The sequence below is a fragment of the Leopardus geoffroyi genome, chromosome X, assembly GCF_018350155.1.
Source record: "Leopardus geoffroyi isolate Oge1 chromosome X, O.geoffroyi_Oge1_pat1.0, whole genome shotgun sequence".
Lineage (NCBI taxonomy): Eukaryota > Metazoa > Chordata > Mammalia > Carnivora > Felidae > Leopardus > Leopardus geoffroyi.
In genome coordinates, this window is record NC_059343.1 from 55,778,291 (window position 1) to 55,801,089 (window position 22,799).

The window sequence follows — 22,799 nt, forward strand, 5'->3', positions numbered from 1 at the left end:
GTACACAAGTGTTTTATTTTCATGTAGTCCCAACAGTTTCTTTTTGCTTTTATTTCCTTGCCTCAAGAGACCTTTCTAGAAAGAAGTTGTGGCAGACAATACAAAAGACGTTACTGCCTGTGTTCTACTCCATGATTTTTATGGTTTCAGGTCTGACATTTAGGCCTCTGATCCATTTGGAATTTATTTTTGTGTATGGTGTAAGAAAGTGATCCAGTTTCATTCTTTTGCATGCTGCTGTCCACTTTTCCCAACCCCATTTGTTGAAGACTGTTTTCCACATTGGATATTATTCCTGGCTTTGTCAAAGATCAATTTACCATATAGTAATCATTATTATTATTATCAGCTATCTATCGCAAGAGCTACTTTTAAAAAAGCATAACATTGGGAAACACTTAATATATAAAATGAAATAAAGGTAACATAAATTATAGCATATTCATTCATTGATTTACTAAATAAATAGTTATTAAGGGGCCACTGTGGAAAAGACTTTAGAAATATAATGGTGTTCAAGACATATATAGAAGACAGCAATGCTCACCACTATACAAAAATCAGCTGTTCCTATAAAATTGCCAATAAACTATCTGAAAAAGAAATAAAGAAAACAATCCCATTTAAAATAGCATCAAAAATAATAAAATACTTAGGAATAAATTTAACTAAAAAGATAAAAGATCTACACACTGAAAATCATATGCATTGATTACAAATTGAGGAACATATAAATAAATAGAAAGATATCTTGTGTTCATGGATTGGAAGAATTAATAGTGCTAAAATGCCCGTACTACCCAAAGCCATTTATAGAATCAATGAAATCTCTATCAAAATTTTAATGGCATTTTTATAGATATAGAAAAAGCAATTATAAAATTCATATGAAACAACAAAAGACCAATAGCCAAAGCAATCCTGAGATAGAAGAACAAAGCTGGAGGCATCACAATACTAATTTCAAACTTTATTACAAAGCTATAGTAATCAAAATAATATGGTATGGGCATAAAAACAGACACATAGACCAATGGAACATAAATGAAAGCCCATAAATAAACCCACACATATTTATGGTCAACTAATATTTGAACAAGGGAGCCTAGAATACTCAATGGGAAAACAATAGTCTCCTCAATAAATGGTTTTGGAGAAACTGGATATATACATCCAAAGGAATGAAACTGCACCCCTACCTGATACCATTCACAGAAATTAACTCAAAATGGATTAAACACTTAAATGTAAGATGCAAAACTAAAATCACCAGAAGAAAACATAGGAGAAAAGCTCTTTGACATTTCTCTTGGCAACAATTTTGGATACGACACCAAAAGTACAAGCAATAAAAGAAAAATAGACAAATGTAATTGCATCAAACTAAAAAGCTTCTGCACAGCAAGGACAATAATCAAAAGAGTGAAGAGACAACTAGAGAATGTGAGAAAATGTTTGCAATCTATATATCTGATAAGTTAATATCCAAAATATATAAGGGATTCAAACAACTCAATAGCAAAAAAAATAAAAAATAAAAAAAATAAATAACCTGATTGAAACATAGGCAAAGAACCCAAACAGATATTTTACCAAAGATAAACAAATGCCTAACATGTTTATGAAAAATGTTGTCAATATCAGTAATCATCAGGGAAATGCAAATGAAAACCACAATAGGATATCACCTCACACCTGTTAAGATGGTTATTATCAAAAAGAAAAAGGACAAGTGTTGACAAGGATGTGGAGAAAAAGGAACCCTTGTGCACAGTTGGCGGGAACATAAATTGGTATAGCCACTATGGAAAACAGGATGGAGGTTCCTCAAAAAATTAAAAGTAGAACTACCATATGATCTAGCAGCCCACTTCTTGGTATATATCCAAAACAAATGAAATCACTATCTCAAAGGGATATCTGTATCCCCAAGTTTGTTGCATTCAAAATAGCTAAGACAGGTATTCAAGATGGCTGTGTAGGAGGACGCTGGGCTCACTGTGCGTCCTGCTGATTACTTAGATTCCACCTACACCTGCCTAAATAACCCAGAAAACCGCCAGAGGATTAGCAGAACGGAGTCGTCGGAGCCAAGTGCAGACAAGAGGCCCACGGAAGAGGGTAGGAAGGGCGGCGAGGCGGGGCGCGCTCCACGGACTGGCGGGAGGGAGCCGGGGCGGAGGGGCGGCTCACCGGCCAAGCAGAGCCCCGGAGGCTGGCTTGCAAAAGCGGAGGGGCCTGACTGACTGTGTTCCGACAGCAAGCAAGACTTAGCGTCTGGGAGGTCATAAGTTAACAGCTCTGCTCGGAAAGCGGGAAGGCTGGAGGACAAAGGGAGGGAGAGCTGCTGAGCCCCCCGACGACAGAGCTCAGTTTGGTGGGGAACAAAGGCGCTCGTCAGCGCCATCTCCCCCACCCATCCCCCAGCCAAAATCCCAAAGAGAACCAGTTCCTGCCAGGGAACTTCCTCGCTCCGCGCAAACACCCAACTCTGTGCTTCTGCGGAGCCAAACCTCCCCCAGCGGATCTGACTCCCTCCCGCTGCCACAGGGCCCCTCCTGAAGTGGATCACCTAAGGAGAAGCGAGCTAAGCCTGCCCCTCCTGCCCCTGTGCACCTTGCCTACCCACCCCAGCTAATACGCCAGATCCCCAGCATCACAAGCCTGGCAGTGTGCAAGTAGTCCAGACGGGCCACGCCACCCACAGTGAATCCCGCCCCTAGGAGAGGGGAAGAGAAGGCACACACCAGTCTGACTGTGGCCCCAGTGGTGGGCTGGGGGCAGACATCAGGTCGGAGTGCGGCCCCGCCCACCAACTCCAGTTATACACCACAGCACAGGGGAAGTGCCCTGCAGGTCCTCACCACGCCAGGGACTATCCAAAATGACCAAGCGGAAGAATTCCCCTCAGAAGAATCTGCAGGAAATAACAACAGCTAATGAGCTGATCAAAAAGGATTTAAATAATATAACAGAAAGTGAATTTAGAATAATAGTCATAAAATTAATCGCCGGGCTTGAAAACAGTATAGAGGACAGCAGAGAATCTCTTGCTACAGAGATCAAGGGACTAAGGAACAGTCACGAGGAGCTGAAAAACGCTTTAAATGAAATGCAAAACAAAATGGAAACCACCACGGCTCGGATTGAAGAGGCAGAGGAGAGAATAGGTGAACTAGAAGATAAAGTTATGGAAAAAGAGGAAGCTGAGAAAAAGAGAGATAAAAAAATCCAGGAGTATGAGGGGAAAATTAGAGAACTAAGTGATACACTAAAAAGAAATAATATACGCATAATTGGTATCCCAGAGGAGGAAGAGAGAGGGAAAGGCGCTGAAGGGGTACTTGAAGAAATAATAGCTGAGAACTTCCCTGAACTGGGGAAAGAAAAAGGCATTGAAATCAAAGAGGCACAGAGAACTCCCTTCAGACGGAACTTGAATCGATCTTCTGCACGACATATCATAGTGAAACTGGCAAAATACAAGGATAAAGAGAAAATTCTGAAAGCAGCAAGGGGTAAACGTGCCCTCACATATAAAGGGAGACCTATAAGACTCGTGACTGATCTCTCTTTTGAAACTTGGCAGGCCAGAAAGAATTGGCACGAGATTTTCAGTGTGCTAGACAGAAAAAATATGCAGCCGAGAATCCTTTATCCAGCAAGTCTGTCACTTAGAATAGAAGGAGAGATAAAGGTCTTCCCAAACAAACAAAAACTGAAGGAATTTGTCACCACTAAACCAGCCCTACAAGAGATCCTAAGGGGGACCCTGTGAGACAAAGTACCAGAGACATCGCTACAAGCATAAAACATACAGACATCACAATGACTCTAAACCCGTATCTTTCTATAATAACACTGAATGTAAATGGATTAAATGCGCCAACCAAAAGACATAGGGTATCAGAATGGATAAAAAAACAAGACCCATCTATTTGCTGTCTACAAGAGACTCATTTTAGACCTGAGGACACCTTTAGATTGAGAGTGAGGGGATGGAGAACTATTTATCATGCTACTGGAAGCCAAAAGAAAGCTGGAGTAGCCATACTTATATCAGACAAACTAGACTTTAAATTAAAGGCTGTAACAAGAGATGAAGAAGGACATTATATAATAGTTACAGGGTCTATCCATCAGGAAGAGCTAACAATTATAAATGTCTATGCGCTGAATACCGGAGCCCCCAAGTATATAAAACAACCACTCATAAACATAAGCAACTTATTGATAAGAATGTGGTAATTGCAGGGGACTTTAACAGCCCACTTACAGAAATGGATAGATCATCTAGACACATGATCAATAAAGAAACAAGGGCCCTGAATGAGACATTGGATCAGATGGACTTGACAGATCTCTTCAGAACTCTGCATCCCAAAGCAACAGAATATACTTTCTTCTCGAGTGCACATGGAACATTCTCCAAGATAGATCATATACTGGGTCAAAAAACAGCCCTTCATAAGTTTACCAGAATTGAAATTATACCATGCATACTTTCAGACCACAATGCTATGAAGCTTGAAATCAACCACAGAAAAAAGTCTGGAAAACCTCCAAAAGCATGGAGGTTAAAGAACACCCTACTAACGAATGAGTGGGTCAACCAGGCAATTAGAGAAGAAATTAAAAAATATATGGAAACAAACTAAAATGAAAATACAACAATCCAAACGCTTTGGGATGCAGCGAAGGCAGTCCTGAGAGGAAAATACATTGCAATCCAGGCCTATCTCAAGAAACAAGAAAAATCCCAAATACAAAATCTAACAGCACACCTAAAGGAAATGGAAGCAGAACAGCAAAGGCAGCCTAAACCCAGCAGAAGAAGAGAAATAATAAAGATCAGAGCAGAAATGAACAATATAGAGTCTAAAAAAACTGTAGAGCAGATCAACGAAACCAAGAGTTGGTTTTTTGAAAAAATAAACAAAATTGACAAACCTCTAGCCAGGCTTCTCAAAAAGAAAAGGGAGATGACCCAAATAGATAAAATCATGAATGAAAATGGAATGATTACAACCAATCCCTCAGAGATACAAACAATTATCAGGGAATACTATGAAAAATTATATGCCAACAAATTGGACAACCTGGAAGAAATGGACAAATTCCTGAACACCCACACTCTTCCAAAACTCAATCAGGAGGAAATAGAAAGCTTGAACAGACCCATAACCAGCGAAGAAATTGAGTCGGTTATCAAAAATCTCCCAACAAATAAGAGTCCAGGACCAGATGGCTTCCCAGGGGAGTTCTACCAGACGTTTAAAGCAGAGATAATACCTATCCTTCTCAAGCTATTCCAAGAAATAGAAAGGGAAGGAAAACTTCCAGACTCATTCTATGAAGCCAGTATTCCTTTGATTCCTAAACCAGACAAAGACCCAGTAAAAAAAGAGAACTACCAGCCAATATCCCTGATGAATATGGATGCAAAAATTCTCAATAAGATACTAGCAAATCGAATTCAACGGCATATAAAAAGAATTATCCACCATGATCAAGTGGGATTCATTCCTGGGATGCAGGGCTGGTTCAACATTTGCAAATCAATCAACGTGATACATCACATTAACAAAAAAAAAGAGAAGAACCTGTCAATCGATGCAGAAAAGGCCTTTGACAAAATCCAGCACCTTTCTTAATAAAAACCCTTGAGAGAGTCGGGATAGAAGGAACATACTTAAAGATCATAAAAGCCATTTATGAAAAGCCCACAGCTAACATCATCCTCAACGGGGAAAAACTGAGAGCTTTTTCCCTGAGATCAGGAACACGACAGGGATGCCCACTCTCACCGCTGTTGTTTAACATAGTGCTGGAAGTTCTAGCATCAGCAATCAGACAACAAAAGGAAATCAAAGGCATCAAAATTGGCAAAGATGAAGTCAAGCTTTCGCTTTTTGCAGATGACATGATATTATACATGGAAAATCCGATAGACTCTACCAAAAGTCTGCTAGAATTGATACATGAATTCAGCAAAGTTGCAGGATACAAAATCAATGTACAGAAATCAGTTGCATTCTTATACACTAACAATGAAGCAACAGAAAGACAAATAAAGAAACTGATCCCATTCACAATTGCACCAAGAAGCATAAAATACCTAGGAATCAATCTAACCAAAGATGTAAAGGATCTGTATGCTGAAAACTATAGAAAGCTTATGAAGGAAATTGAAGAAGATTTAAAGAAATGGAAAGACATTCCCTGCTCATGGATTGGAAAAATAAATATTGTCAAAATGTCAATACTACCCAAAGCTATCTACACATTCAATGCAATCCCAATCAAAATTGCACCAGCATTCTTCTCAAAACTAGAACAAGCAATCCTAAAATTCATATGGAACCACAAAAGGCCCCGAATAGCCAAAGGAATTTTGAAGAAGAAGACCAAAGCAGGAGGCATCACAATCCCAGACTTTAGCCTCTACTACAAAGCTGTCATCATCAAGACAGCATGGTATTGGCACAAAAACAGACGTATAGACCAATGGAATAGAATCGAAACCCCAGAACTAGACCCACAAACGTATGGCCAACTCATCTTTGACAAAGCAGGAAACAACATCCAATGGAAAAAAGACAGCCTCTTTAACAAATGGTGCTGGGAGAACTGGACAGCAACATGCAGAAGGTTGAAACTAGACCACTTTCTCACACCATTCACAAAAATAAACTCAAAATGGATAAAGGACCTGAATGTGAGACAGGAAACCATCAAAACCTTAGAGGAGAAAGCAGGAAAAGACCTCTCTGACCTCAGCCGTAGCAATCTCTTACTCGACACATCCCCAAAGGCAAGGGCATTAAAAGCAAACGTGAATCACTGGGACCTTATGAAGATAAAAAGCTTCTGCACAGCAAAGGAAACAACCAACAAAACTAAAAGGCAACCAACGGAATGGGAAAAGATATTTGCTAATGACATATCAGACAAAGGGTTAGTATCCAAAATCTATAAAGAGCTCACCAAACTCCACACCCGAAAAACAAATAACCCAGTGAAGAAATGGGCAGAAAACATGAATAGACACTTCTCTAAAGAAGACATCCGGACGGCCAACAGGCACATGAAAAGATGTTCAGCGTCGCTCCTTATCAGGGAAATACAAATCAAAACCACACTCAGGTATCACCTCACGCCAGTCAGAATGGCCAAAATGAACAAATCAGGAGACTCTAGATGCTGGAGAGGATGTGGAGAAACGGGAACCCTCTTGCACTGTTGGTGGGAATGCAAATTGGTGCAGCTGCTCTGGAAAGCAGTGTGGAGGTTCCTCAGAAAATTAAAAATAGACCTACCCTATGACCCAGCAATAGCACTGCTAGGAATTTATCCAAGGGATACAGGAGTACTGATGCATAGGGGCACTTGTACCCCAATGTTCACAGCAGCACTCTCAACAATAGCCAAATTATGGAAAGAGCCTAAATGTCCATCAACTGATGAATGGATAAAGAAATTGTGGTTTATATACACAATGGAATACTACGTGGCAATGAGAAAAAATGAAATATGGCCTTTTGTAGCAACGTGGATGGAACTGGAGAGTGTGATGCTAAGTGAAATAAGCTATACAGAGAAAGACAGATACCAAATGGTTTCACTCTTATGTGGAGCCTGAGAAACTTAACAGGAACCCATGGGGGAGGGGGAGGAAAAAAGGAAAAAAAAAAAAAAAAAGAGGTTAGAGTGGGAGAGAGCCAAAGCATAAGAGACTGTTAAAAACTGAGAACAAACTGAGGGTTGATGGGGGGTGGGAGGGAGGAGAGGGTGGGTAATGGGTATTGAGGAGGGCACCTTTTGGGATGAGCACTGGGTGTTGTATGGAAACCAATTTGACAATAAATTTCATATATTACAAAAATAAATAAATAAAATAAAGAAAAAACAAAAAAAACAAAATAGCTAAGACATGGAAAAAACCTAAGTGTTGCATGGATAAAGAAAATGTGGTATAAATATAAGTATGGTATGTGTGTGTGTGTGTGCACGCGCACGTGTGTGTGTGTAAAGAGAAGAGAGAATATTAATATGAAATATTATTCAGCCATAAAAAAGAAGGAATTCCAGCCTTTTGCAACAACATGGATGGATCTTGAGGGCACTGTTTTAAGTGAAGTAAGTCAGGCACAGAAAGACAAAAACTGTATGATTTCACTATCTAAAAAAGATGAACTCAGAGAGCGACTGGTGGTCGCCAGGGGGTAGCAATTGTAGGAAATAAGGAGATGTTGGCTGAAGGCTATAAACTTCCAGCTTTAAGGTGAATAAGTTCTGGGGGTGCCTGGGTGGCTCAGTCAGTTAAGCATCCAACTCGATTTGGGCTCAGGTCATGATCTCGTGGTCATGACATCAAGCCCTGTATCAGGCTCTGAACTGGGCATAGAGCCTTCTTGGGATCCTCTCTCTCCCTTTCCCTCTGCCCCTCCCTTGATCATGCTCTCGCTCTCAAAAAATAAAAAAAGTTGAGTAAGTTCTGAAGATATACTATACAGCATGGTAACTATAAGACAGTACTGTATTATATACTTGAAAGTTGTTTAGAGAATAGACCTAAAATGTTATCACCACACACCAAAAAGAAGGCAAATATGTAAGGAGATAGAGGTGCTAACTAACTTTATTGTGGCAATTATTGCACAATATATATGTGTATCAAAATCATCACATTGTACACCTTAAATGTGCATATATGTCAACATCTCAATAAAACTGTGTTAAAAATACATCAATGTTTCTGCCCTTGTACAACTTACAGTATAGAAAATAAGACAAACAAGTGATAATATTAAAGTAAAGGGCCATACAGTGTTCACACAAAAAAAGTTAAAAGCGCATGGGGAAATGCTTATCATTTAAAGACCCTGCACTAGTTTCCGAATGCCAATGTCACAAAAAACAACACAGTCAGTATTGTTAAATGACATAAATTTATCCTCTTATAGTTCTAGAGGTCAGAAGTCCAGGAATTCGGTCCTTCCCTTTTCCAGCTATGCACATTCCTTGGCTCCTGAATGCATTACTCAACCACTGTTTCCATTTTTATATCACCTTCTCTCTCTCTCTCTCTCTCTCTCTCTCTCTCTCTCTCACCTTGTTGTCTCCCTCATATAAGGGTATTTGTGACTACATTGAGTGCCCCCCAGATAATCCAGGATGATCTCCCTATCCCAAAACGTTTAGTCACATCTATAAAATTTCTTTGGCCATATGTGGTAGCATATCCACAGGTTCTGTGGATTAGGGCTTGGACATCTTGGGAGTTATTTACTCTGTCTACTACAGACATAACTTTGAATCTAAAAAAATAGAAGGAAATATAGAAAAAAATATTAACAGTATTGATCTGGATGGTTGGATTATGATTTATATTTTTACGTTTTTCTCTTTTACAACTTATAAAAGCTCTAACAATGAGCATATTTCACTTTTTTAAAAAAGAGTGAATACAGACAAACAAACACAAAAAGTACAAAGGGGCATACAGTAAACTGTCTTTGTCTCACCCTTGTCCCTCAGGCCCCAGGTTCCTCTCTCCAAAGGCAATTATCATTAACAGTTTCTTACTCTTCCAGAGATAGGATATGCAAGAATATGTCCATGGTACGCTAATTAATGGTCCCTCAAAGATGTTCATGTCCTAATCCCCAGAACCTGTTAATGTATTACCTTACTGGCAAAAAGGGACTTCACAGATATGATTAAGTTAAGGATTTTGAGATGGGTTGATTATCACCATTTGTCTGGATAGGCCCCATATAATGACAGAGATCCTTATAAGAAAAGGCAAGAGCAAAAGATTAACACAACTAGAGACTGGAGTGATACATTTTCAAAATGGAGGGAGGCCACAAGCCGAAAAAAAGAGGTCACTAGAAGCTGAAAAAGGCAAGAAGACTAAATTTCCCCTTAGAGCCTCCAGAAGGAACCAGCCCTACTTATGCCTTGACTTTAGCCCAGCGAAACTTATTTTAAACCTAGGACACCCAGAACTGTAAGAGAATAAATTTCTGTTGTTTTAAGCCACTAAATTTGTGGTTATGTGTTACAGTAGCAATGTAGATCATCTTTATACATATATCCTTTTGTACATGTATGCATATACTGGATATATCTATACAATAAACTCAAAGAATGAGAATTCCTGGGTTAAAGTATGTAATGTTTCATTTTGATTTAAACTGCCAAACTTCCTACATGCAGGTTGCACCAATTCTACTGCAATGATGTAGGAGTGTAATTCATTTGACTTTTGACTTTATCATGATGCTCTTTTTCCACACAGAGGTTTGCGGTTCATGCTCTTAAAGATATCATTTTTTCCTCTTACTGATTCCTAATTTTGTATATTTTAGAAATAGCCACTCTAAACTTAATTTTTCAGCACTCCCATTTTCTCCTATTGGTTTTATGGCCCAATATTTTACTAACTGCAATTTATTCAGTGGTTAACTATGAAGTATGGATGCTACTCATTTTCCCAAGTGGCTACCAAGGTGATCCAACAATATTTGTTAAGTAATTCATCTTTTTCTCACTGTTCTTAAGTGGCATCTTTATGAGATGTGAAATTTCTATATGACTTCAATCTATTCCTAGACTTTCTGGTCTGTTTCATTGATTTGTCTATAAAATCCTGTAGCAGTACCACACTGTTTTAACTACTGTAACTTAAGATGTCATTTTTAATCTCTGATAAAACTAATCTACCCTAACCACTTCCCTTTTCTAAACTGATAAAACTCATCTCCACTAACTACTCCCCTTTTCCAAAACTATCTGGGTTTTCATGCTTGCTTGTTTTCACATATGAATTTTACATCCAGCTTCACACACAAAAAATGTACCTTTACTTGAACTGACTTTAATTTACCCTACTATTTACTTAAGTGAATGAATATATTTCATATTATTTTTCCATTTAAGAATATGCTATGCCTCTCTATTACTCTAAGTCTTCTTTTATGTTCCTCAATAATATTTATTTTTTCATTCAGGTAGAACTTGCATATTGTTTATTGAGTTTATTTTTTGGTGTGACCACTAAACCAGCCCTGCAAGAAATTTTAAGGGGGACTCTCTGAGGGGAGAAAAGATGAAAATATAAATAAATACATACATACATACCAAATAAATACAAAGATTAGAAAGGACCAGAGACCTCATATGAGTGAAGTCATATGATTTTTCTCTTTCTCTGACTAATTTCACTTAGCATAATACCCTCCAGCTCCATCCACATAGTTGCAAATGGCAAGATTTCATTCTTTTTGATTGCCGAGTAATACTCCATTGTATATATATATACCACATCTTCCTTATCCATTCATCCATCAGTGGACATTTGGGCTCTTTCCATACTTTGGCTATTATTGATAGTGCTGCTATAAACATGGGGGTGCATGTGTCCCTTCGAAACAGCATATCTGTATCCCATGGATAAATGCCTAGTAGTGTAATTGCTGTGTCATAGGTAGTTCTATTTTTAGTTTTTTGAGGAACCTGAACATAAGGGAAGGGAAACAAAAATAATATAAAAGCAGGGAGGGGGACAAAACATAAGAGACTCATCAATATGGAGAACAAAGTTAGGGTTGCTGGAGGGGTTGTGGGAGAGGGGATGGGCTAAATGGGTAAGGGGCATTAAGGAATCTACTCCTGAAATCATTGTTTCACTATATGCTAACTAATTTGGATATAAATTTTAAAAAATAAAAAATAAAATTAAAAAAGAAAAATATAAAAGCCTTGTTACACATATTTATGTATAACCTGCATGCATTAAAGTTCAATCAAAAATTAAAAATAAATAAATAAATATTTCCTTAAGAAAAAAAAAAAAAAAGGACCAGAGAACACCACCAGAAACTCCAACTCTACAAGCATCATAATGGCAATAAATTCATGTCTTTCAGTACTCCCTCTAAGTGTCAATGGACTCAATGGTCCAATCAAAAGACACAGGGTAACAGAATGGATAAGAAAACAAGATCCATCTATATGCTATTTACAAGAGACCCACTTTAGACCTAAAGAAACTTTCAGATTGAAAATAAGGGGACTGAGAACAATCTACCATGCTAATGGTCAACAAAAGAAAGTCAGAGTAGCCATACTTATATCAGACAATCCAGACTTTAAAATAAAGGCTGTATCAAGAGATGCAGAAGGGCATTATATCATAATCACGGGGTCTATCCACGAAGAAGACCTAACAATTGTAAACATTTATGCACCAAATGTGAGCACACCCAAATATATAAATCAATTAATCACAAACATAAAGAAACTCATTGATAGTAATATCATAATAGTGAGACTTCAACACCCCACTCACAGCAATGGACAGATCATATAATCAAAAAATCAACAAGGAAACAATGGCTTTGAATTACACACTGGACCAGATGGACTTAACAGATATATTCAGAACATTTCATCCTAAAGCAGCGCAATATACATTCTTCACCAGTGCACATGGAATATTCTCCAGAATAGACCACATACTGGGACACAGATCAGCCCTCAACAAGTACAAAAAGATCAAGATTATTCCGTGCATATTTTCAGACCACAACACTATGAAACTTGAAATCAACCACAAGAAAACAATTTGGAAAAGTAACAACTACTTGGAGACTGAAGAATATCCTACTAAAGAATGAATGGGCTAACCAAGAAGTTAAAGAGGAAATTAAAAAGTATATGGAAGTCAATGAAAATGATAACACCACAACCCAAAACCTCTGGGAAACAGAAAAGGTGGTCATAAGAGGAAAGTATATAGCAATCCAGGCCTTCCTAAAGAAGGCAGAAAGGTCTCAGATACACAACCTAACCATATGCCTTAAGGAGCTGGAAAAAGAACAGCAAATAAAACCCAAAACCAGAAGAAGACAGGAAATAATAAAGATTAGAGCAGAAATCAATGCTATTGAAACCAAAAACAAAAAAACAAAAAAACAAAAACAGTAGAACGGATCAATGAAACGAGAAGCTGGTTCGTTGAAAGAATTAACAAAATTGATAAAGCACTAGCCAGTTTGATCAAAAAGAAAAAGGAAGGGACCCAAATAAATAAAATCAAGAATGATAGAGAAGAGATCACAACCAACACAGTAGAAATTAAAACAATAATAAGAGAAAATTATAAGCAATTATATGCCAATAATATGGGCAATCTGGAAGAAATGGACAAATTCCTAGAAATATATACACTACCAAAACTGAAACAGGAAGAAATAGAAAATTTGATCAGACCCATAACCAGTAAGGAAATCGAATTAGTAATCAAAAATCTGCCAAAAAAAAAAAAAAAAAAAAAAACAGAGTCCAGGGCCAGATGGCTTTCCAGGGGAATTCTACCAAACATTTAAGGAAGAGCTGACACCTATTCTCTTGACGCTGTTCCAAAAAATAGAAATGGAAGGAAAACTTCCAAACTCTTTCTATGAAGCCAGCATTACCTTGATTCCAAAACCAGACAGAGACCCCACTAAAAAGGAGAACTATAGACCAATTTCCCTGTTGAACATGGATTCAAAAATCCTCAACAAGACATTAGCCAACCAGAACCAACAATACATTAAAAAAATTATTCACCATGACCAAGTGGGATTTATACCTGGGATTTATACCTGGCTCAATATCCACAAAACAATTAACTTGATTAATCACATCAATAAAAGAAAGGACAAGAACCATATGATCCTCTCAATAGATGCAGAGAAAGCATTTGACAAAATACAGCATCCTTTCTTGATAAAAACCCTCAGGAAAGTAGGGATAGAAGGAGCATACCTTGAGATCATAAAAGCCATATATGAACGACCCAATGCTAATATCATCCTCAATGGGGAAAAACTGAGAGCTTTCCCCCAAAGGTCAGGAACAAAACAGGGATGTCCACTCTCACCACTGTTATTCAACATAGTATTGGAAGTCTTAGCCTCTGCAATCAGACAACACAAAGGAATAAAAGTCATCCAAACCGGCCAGGAGGAGGTCAAACTTCCACTCTTCACAGATGACATGATACTCTATATGGAAAACCCAAAAGATTCCACCAAAAGACTGCAAGAATTGATTCATGAATTCAGCAAAGTTGCAGGATATAAAATCAACGCATAGAAATCGGTTGCATTCCTATACACCAACAATGAAGCTATAGAGAAATCAAGTAATCTATCCCATTTACAGTTGCACCAAAAACCATAAAATACCTAGGAATAAATCTAATCAAAGAGATGAAAAATCTATACAATGAAAACTATAGAAAGCCTATGAAAGAAATTGAAGAAGACAGAAAAAAAAATGGAGAAAGATTCCATGCTCCTGGATGGGAAGAACAAATATAGTTAAAATATCAATACTACCCAAAGAAATCTACATATTCAATGCAATCCATATCAAAATAACACCAGCATTCTTCACAGAGCTAAAACAAATAATCCTAAAATTGTATGGAACCAGAAAGACCCCGAATAGCCAAAGCAATCTTGAAAAGAAAACCAAAGCAGGAGGCATCACGGTCCCAGACTTCAAGCTATCCTACAAAGCTGTAATCATCAAGACAGTATGGTACTGGCACAAGAACAGACACTCAGATCAATGGAACAGAATAGAGAACCCAGAAATGGACCTACAACCATATGGCCAACTAATCTTTGACAAAGCAGGAAAGAATATCCAATGGAATAAAGACAGTCTCTTCAACAAGTGGTGCTGGGAAAACTGGACAGCGACATGCAGAAAAACGAACCTGGACTGCTTTCTTACACCATACTCAAAAATAAACTCAAAATGGCTGAAAGACCTAAATGTAAGACAGGAAGCCATCAAAATCCTCGAGGAGAAAGCGGCAAAAACCTCTTTGATCTTGGCCACAGCAACTTCTTACTCAACACGTCTCCAGAGGCAAAGGAAAAAAAAGCAAAAATGAACTACTGGGACCTCATCAAAATAAAAAGCTTCTGCACAGCGAAGGAAACAATCAGCAAAACTAAAAGGCAACCGACAGAATGGGAGAAGATATCTGGAAATGACATATCAGATAAAGGGTTAGTTTCCAAAATCTATAAAGAACTTATCAAACTCAACACTCAAAAAACAAATAATCCAGCGAAGACAAGGGCAAAAGACATGAATAGACACTTCTCCAAAGAAGACACCCAGATGGCCAACTGACAAATGAAAAAATGATCAACATCACTCATCATCAGGGAAAGACAAATCAAAACCACAATGAGATACCACCTTACACCTGTCAGAATGGTGAACATGAACAACTCAGGCAACAACAGATGTTGGCGAGGATGTGGATAAAGAGCATCTCTTTTGCATTGTTGGTGGGAATGCAAGTGGGTGCAGCCACTCAGGAAAACAGTATGGATGTTCCTCAAAAAACTAAAAATAGAACTACCCTACGACCCAGCAACTGCACTACTAGGTATTTATCCAAGGGATACAGGTGTGCTGTTTCAAAGGAACACATGCACCCCAATATTTATAGCAGCACTGTCAACAATAGCCAAAGTATGGAAAAACCCAAATGTCCATCGATTGATGAATGGATAAAGAAGATGTGGTATATATACACAATGGAGTATTACTCGTCAATCAAAAAGAATGAAATCTTGCCATTTGCAACTATGTGGATGGAACTGGAGGGTATTATGCTAAGTGAAATTAGTCAATCAGAGAAAGAGAAAAATCACATGACTTCACTCATATGAGGACTTTAAGAGACAAAATAGATGAACATAAGGGAAGGGAAACAAAAATAATATAAAAACAGGGAGGGGGACAGGGGCACCTGGGTGACTTAGTTAAACATCCGACTTCAGCTCAGGTCATGATCTCATGGTTTGTGAGTCTGAGCCCCGTGTAAGGCTCTGTGCTGACAGCTCAGAGCCTGGAGCCTGCTTCGGATCTGTGTCTCCCCCTCTCTTGCGTGCTCTGTCTCTGTCTCTTAAAAAATGAATAAACGTTAAAAAAAACTTAAAAACAAGGAGGGGGACAAAACATAAGAGACTCATAAATATGGAGAACAAACTGAGGGTTACTGGAGGCGTTATGGGAGGGCATGGGATGGGCTAAATGGGTAAGGGGCACTAAGGAATCTACTCCTGAAATGATTGTTGCACTATATGCTAACTAATTTGGATGTAAATTTTTTAAAATAAAAAATAAAGTTAACAAAAAAAGTTTATTTTTCGATATTTTCTCTTTTCTTTGAAGATTTCTGGGAAGATGGTGACTAAAAGAATCCTGTACTCAACTCATCCCATGAACACACCTAGTCAGCAGCCACATCATGGCAACAAATCCAGAAAATGACCCAAAGACTGGCAGAACTGACTTTCCAAAGTTAATCATAGAGAGGAGGCCACATCAAAAAGGATAATAGGGGTGGACATGCAGTCAAGAACTAAACTCCCAGCAAGACTAACCACAAATGAGAGGGACAGCAGAAACAGCAAAGGGAGAGGAACAGACCCCATACCAGTTACTCTAGACATAGGGGACCTGCAGTGGAAAGACTAGTCCCAATAACATTTGGCTTTGAAAACCAGTGGGGCTTAACTTTGAGAGTTTTTACAATCAGTGGTGCTTAACTCCCAGTACTTTAAACTCTGGCAAAGCTAGAGGGTGAAGGAAACAGTCGGAGCCCTAAAGGAGACAGCATAACAAACAACCCAGCTGAGATACAGCATAGAAGCAACAGTTGGAAAAGTTCCTGGGGTATACATGAAATAAATTTATTTACTAATCTCAGAACATGTCCTGGAAGGGCAGGGATCTTTAGGAGACTTCAAGAACAAAAGATCTAGCAGCACCATTTGTCACCACCCTCTCTACCAGCCTAGATGGCTGGACACTTGCAGGAACCAGCACTAATACCCATCACCTAACTTACTCACACCCTCTACTCCACCACCTCCAGGTTTTCCTAAAGGTCCACCCCATCCAACCCACTACACTTAGCAAGAGTCCCTCTAAAGTGGTTCCATGTCTCATACTATAAGCAGTACCAACAGGGACTGAAGCCGCTCCAAAGTGACTCCTACTTTGGAGAGAGGGAAAAATAACCACATACACCAGTTCGACTGCAGCCCCAGCAGACAGATTAAGGGCAGATATCTAATCTGACTGCTGGTTCTGCCCACCAACAAAAACCTCTCAGGGGGGCAGCACAGGGAAAGAGCCAAGAAGTTCGAGGTCACTGTGGCAACAGCAGACAGACTGGGGACCAGCACCTGCTCTGACTGCCACCCCCACCCACCTACAAAATCCTCTCAGAGGAGAAGGTAGGGAGAGCACTCTGCAAGCCAGTGCTATGCAGCCCCAACAAACAGACTGGGGACAGGCATCTGGTTGGACTGCTAAAAAAAGCCATTAAACCACAGGGAAGAGAGCAAAAGAAGAAAGGAACAGAGAAGAACTTCAAAAACAATCATAAAAGAAGCAACAAAATGGCAATAAGTACTTACCTATCAATAACTACATTTTAAAGTTCATTTCTTTATTTTGAATTTTTTTTAACGTTTATTTATTTTTGAGACAGAGAGAGGCAGAGCATGAACGGGGGAGGGTCAGAGAGAGAGGGAGGCACAGAATCAGAAGCAGGCTCCAGGCTCTGGGCCATCATCGGCCCAGAGCCCGACGCGGGGCTCGAACTCACGGACCGTGAGATCGTGATCTGAGCTGAAGTTGGACGCTTAACCGACTGAGCCACCCAGGCGCCCCTCATTTCTTTATTTTGAAAGAGAGAGAGAGAGAGAGAGAGAGAGAGAGCAAGCACACTAGCAGTGGAGGGACAGAGAGGAGAGAGAATCCGAAGCAGGCTCCACACTGTCAGCATGAAGCCTATTGTGGAGCTCGAACTTACAAACTGCAAGATCATAACCTGAGTCAAAACCAAGAGTTGGACGCTTAACCAACTGAGCCAGGCACCCTATCAATAACTACTTTTAATTTAAATGGACTAAATACCCCAATCAAAAGAAATAGGGTGACGGAATGGATAAAAAAGGAGGACCCATGTATGTGCTGCCTAAAAGAGATTCACTTCAGCCCTAAACACACATGCAAATTGAAAATATAAAGGGATGGAAAAAATATTTACCATTCAAATGGAAGCAAGAAGAAAGCTCAGGTACCAATACTTGTATCAGACAAACTAGACCTCACAACAGAGACTGTAACAGTGAAAAAGAAGGTCACTACATAATCATCAAGGGAATAATCCGAAAAATGAATATAACAATTATAAATATTTATGCACCCAACATAGAAGCATCTAAACACATAAAGCAACTATTAACAGACATAAAGGAAGAAATTGGCAGTAATATAATAATAGTAGCAGACTTCAACACACCACTTACATCAATGGACAGATCATCCAGACAGAAAATCAACAAGGAAACAGAGGCTTCAAATGACATATTGGAACAGATGGGCCTAACAAATATATTCAGAACATTTCATCTAAAAACAGCAGAACAAAAGCGCCTGGGTGGCTCAGTCGGTTGAGCGTCCAACTGCGGTTCAGGTCATGATCTTGTGGTCCGTGAGTTCAAGCCCCGCATCGAGCTCTGTGCGGACAGCTCAGAGCCTGGAGCCTGTTTCGGATTCTGTGTCTCCCTCTCTCTGCCCCTCTCCCACTTGTGCTCTGTCTCTCTTTTTATCTCTGTCTCTCAAAAATAAACATTAAAAAATTAAAAAGTAAAAATAAAAACAGCAGAATACACATTCCTTTCAAGTGTACATGAAACGTTCTCCAGAGTACGTTACATGTTAGGACACAAAACAAGCCTCAAAAAATGCAAATAAATTAAAATCATATTATGCATCCTTTCTGACCATAATGATAGGTAACTAAAAAATCAATTAGTAGAAAAAATATGGAAAGAAGACAAATACATGGAGGCTAAATAGCATGCTACTGAACAATGAATGGGTCAACCAAAAAAAAATCAAAGAGAAAATCAAAAAATACATGGAGACAATTGAAAATGAAAACACAACATTCCAAAATCTCTGGGGTACAGCAAAAGCTGTAAGAGGGATTATACCAATACAAGCCTGCCTTAAGAGGCAAGAAAAACCTCAAATAAACAACCTAACCTTACCTTACCTATAAAGAAGCTAGTAAAACAACAAAGACCAAAACCTGCTACACTTTTAATACAATCCCTATCAAAATAACAACATTTTTAACAGAATTAGAACAAATAATACTAAAATTTGTATGGAACCACAAAAGACCCCAAATAGCCAAAGCAATCTTGAAAAAGGAAAACAAAGCTGTAGGTATCACAATTCCAGACTTCAAGTTATATTACAAAGCTGTAGTAATCCAAACAGTATGGTACAGGCACAAAAACAGACACATAGATCAACACAACAGAATAGAGAGCCCAGAAATAAACTATGAGGCAAGGAGGCAAGAAATAAAGCAGGAGGCAAGAATAAACAAAGGGGAAAAGACATTCTCCTCAATAAATGGTGCTGGGAAAACTGGGCAGCTACATGTAAAAAGAATGAAACTGGACCATCTTTTAACACCATAAACGAAAAAAAAAAAAACCCACAATGCATTAAAAACCTAAATGTGAAACCAAAAACCATAAAAATCCTAGAGAAGAACATAGGAAATAATTTCTCTGACATAAGCCCTGGCAACATTTTTTGGATATGTCTAAGATAAAGGAAACAAAAGCAAAAAGAAACTATTAGGACTACATGAAAATAAAAAGCTTTTGCACAGCTAATAAAACCATCAACAAAACAAAAAAAGCAACCTACTGAATGGGAGAAGATATTTGCAAATGATATATCCAATAAGAGATTAATATTCAAAATATATAAAGAACTTCTAGAAGCCAACACACACACAAAAAAAAACAAATAATGTGATTAAATAATAGGCAAAAGACCACAACAGACATTTTTTCAAGGAAGACATACAGAGGCCAACAGGCACATTAAAAGATGCTCAACATCACACTAATCATCAGGGAAATGTAAATTAAAGGCAAAATGATATACCATTTTACACCTGTCAGAATGACTAAAATCAAAAACACAAGAAACATCAAGTGTTGACAAGGATGTCATTAAAAATGAAACCTTATGCACTGCTGGTAGGAATGCAAATTGGTAGAGCCACTGTAGGAAACAATATGGATTTTCCTCAAATATTTAAAATAGAATTACTATATGATCCAATAATTCCACTGCTGCATATTTACCCAAAAAGATATGTGCAACCTCATGTTTCTTGAAGCATTATTTATAACAGCCAAGATATAGAATCAACCCATGTGGCTATCCATAGTTAAATGAATAAAGAAACATTGTATATACATATATATCTATATATACACACAATGGAATATTATCCAGCCTTAAAATAGAATGAAATCTTGTAACAACATGGATGGACCTAGGGGATATTATGCTAAGTGAAATTAAGTCATTCAGGAAGGACAAATACCATATGATTTCACCCATATGTAGAATTTAGAAAACAAAACAAGTGAACAAAGAACAAAAAGAGACAAAAAAACTCTTTTCTTTTAATTCAAGAATAGTTAACATACTGTGTCATATTAGTTTCAGGTGTACAATATAGCAATTCAACAGTTTTGTACATTACTCAGTGATCATCATGATAAGTGATCCCCTTTAACAGATACTTAAATATAGGAAACTGAGGGTTGCCAGAGGAGAGGTGGGGACGAATGGATGAAAAAGACAAACGGGACTAACAGTACCCTTATCCTGATGAGCACTGAGTAATGTATAGAATTGTTTAATCACTATACAGCATACCTGAAACTAATATAACACTGTATGTTAACTATACTGGAATTTAAAATAAGACATAGGTAGGTAGGTAGGTAGGTAGGTAGGTAGGTAGGTAGGTAGATAGATAGGGTTTTTCCTTCCCTTATATATTCTGATGGTTACTACTTTACATGAAGGTAATTTCAGGATGACTGCAGGAAAGGTGTCTAGGATCCTTTCTTTGAATTTGTATCAAAGATTCAGATCAACAGATTATTATTGAGGGTGGAGGCTGGCTGGTAGGACCTTCAACCATTCCTCCCTGAGACAGAACAAGGCAGGACTTCCCTGTACAGGCAGTAAGCATCAAGGATGTGAAGGCTAGGTGAATATCCATGCCCTCACCCTATGTCTATGGTTTAAGGACTTATATGAAGGACTACCTGGGAGTTACTGACTCTGAATACTTGTCTTGGAGGTTGAGCCCCTGGACAGTAGTAACTAGCTATAAGTTTACCCAACACTCCCTGCCTTCCTAGGAGAACTTGCTCTCAGAGGCATGTGACTCTGTCTGAACTATGGGAGCTCGAAGAAACTGCAAATAACTGAATCCTGTTGTTAATCTTTCTGGGTGGCTAGTGAAAATTATGTCCCAACTGTGAGCAAATCTTGTCTTGGGAGCAATCCCAGGGCTGTTTTACAAGAGCTATGTTGAAACAGCCTCCAGCACAGTTCACTCAGATTTCTTTTCATCTTCTCTAAGCCTATAACGGAAGTTCCATTTAGATAAAATCATAACAAGGTTAACAACCTTTTCCTCTTTTTTTATTTCTAATATATAATTTGCTGTGAACTAGGGACCACATGCATTTGCTACAGGAATCCCCACAAATTTACAAAACAGGCCTCCCCCAGTGCCTTTCAGTACAAGCCTGCAGCTTCTCAGGTAGCTGAATTCACTTCCACACTGTGGCCTCAACATAGCCTGAGAGTGTATTTCCTTTGGCTTTTTTTTTCTCTGTTAGATTAACCAGTTAACCTCTTCTTAATTCCCTGAGATGCTTGGGTTTTGTTTTTGTCTTTTGTTTTTATCACCACCATATTCCTTTTGGCACTGGCATATCTCACACTGCTCTTGCTTGCTACTTTTTCTTCTCGAATGAGGCTACTTCTGTCCTCTAACATTTATAAAAAGATAATTTAATCGTCTTGCTTGGGTTTGGGAATTGAATCAAAGAAAGACAAAGAGGATATTCCAGACCAAAATATCTCCAGGAAAACTAACAGATTGGAGCACAAAGGACTGAAAAGAAACTGGAGCTGACTTCAATCTTATGTTGCCTCCTGCCTTTTCTCTGCCTTCATTTACTAACTTTGACTTGCCAGTATTTTTAGGAGACACTTATATAATTGCGCCTGGGTGCATCTGTGTGCATTTTCTTCAACTTATTTTCTATCCAACAAGAGAAAGGTCCACCATCTTCTATAGTGCCCAAATACTTGAATGATCTATGGATGTTTTGGATTTTCATCTGCTGCTCCATTAATCGATTTCAGCTGCAGCTATAATAACCCTATGGAACAGTTGCCAAAATTTCAAGCCAACATATTTTTCACTTGAAATTTTCAAGCCCACAAAAATGTTCTCCAGCCCCTTCTACGTGTTCCATTCCTGCAGTAATGATGCATTTAATGGTGAAAAGGAAACCACATATGGCTGTCAGGCTTATAAAGAAGTCAGTTGCCCTGGTCACCCTGCCTTGAATGAAGATCACATTTACACAGTACCAGAGAGCTGAAGCCCTAACCTAAAGGCAGTATGCCTAAACTATGTGTCAGGAAGGCTCCTCAATATATTAGTCTAATGCCCAATCTTTTCCACAAAACTGGTCCTCTGTAGGATTCCCTATGTCAGAGAATGGCCCCAACATCCATTTAGAAACCAGATATCTGTGGGGCGCCTGGGTGGCGCAGTCGGTTGA

General features: G+C 38.5%; 1 protein-coding gene across 6 annotated transcripts in view; it reads right to left on the bottom strand.

Moving 5' to 3' along the window:
* The window catches only part of OPHN1 (oligophrenin 1), a 618,968-nt gene that overhangs the window by 555,193 nt on the left and 40,976 nt on the right, over window positions 1–22,799 (bottom strand). The gene's annotated exons all lie outside the window — the stretch shown is intronic.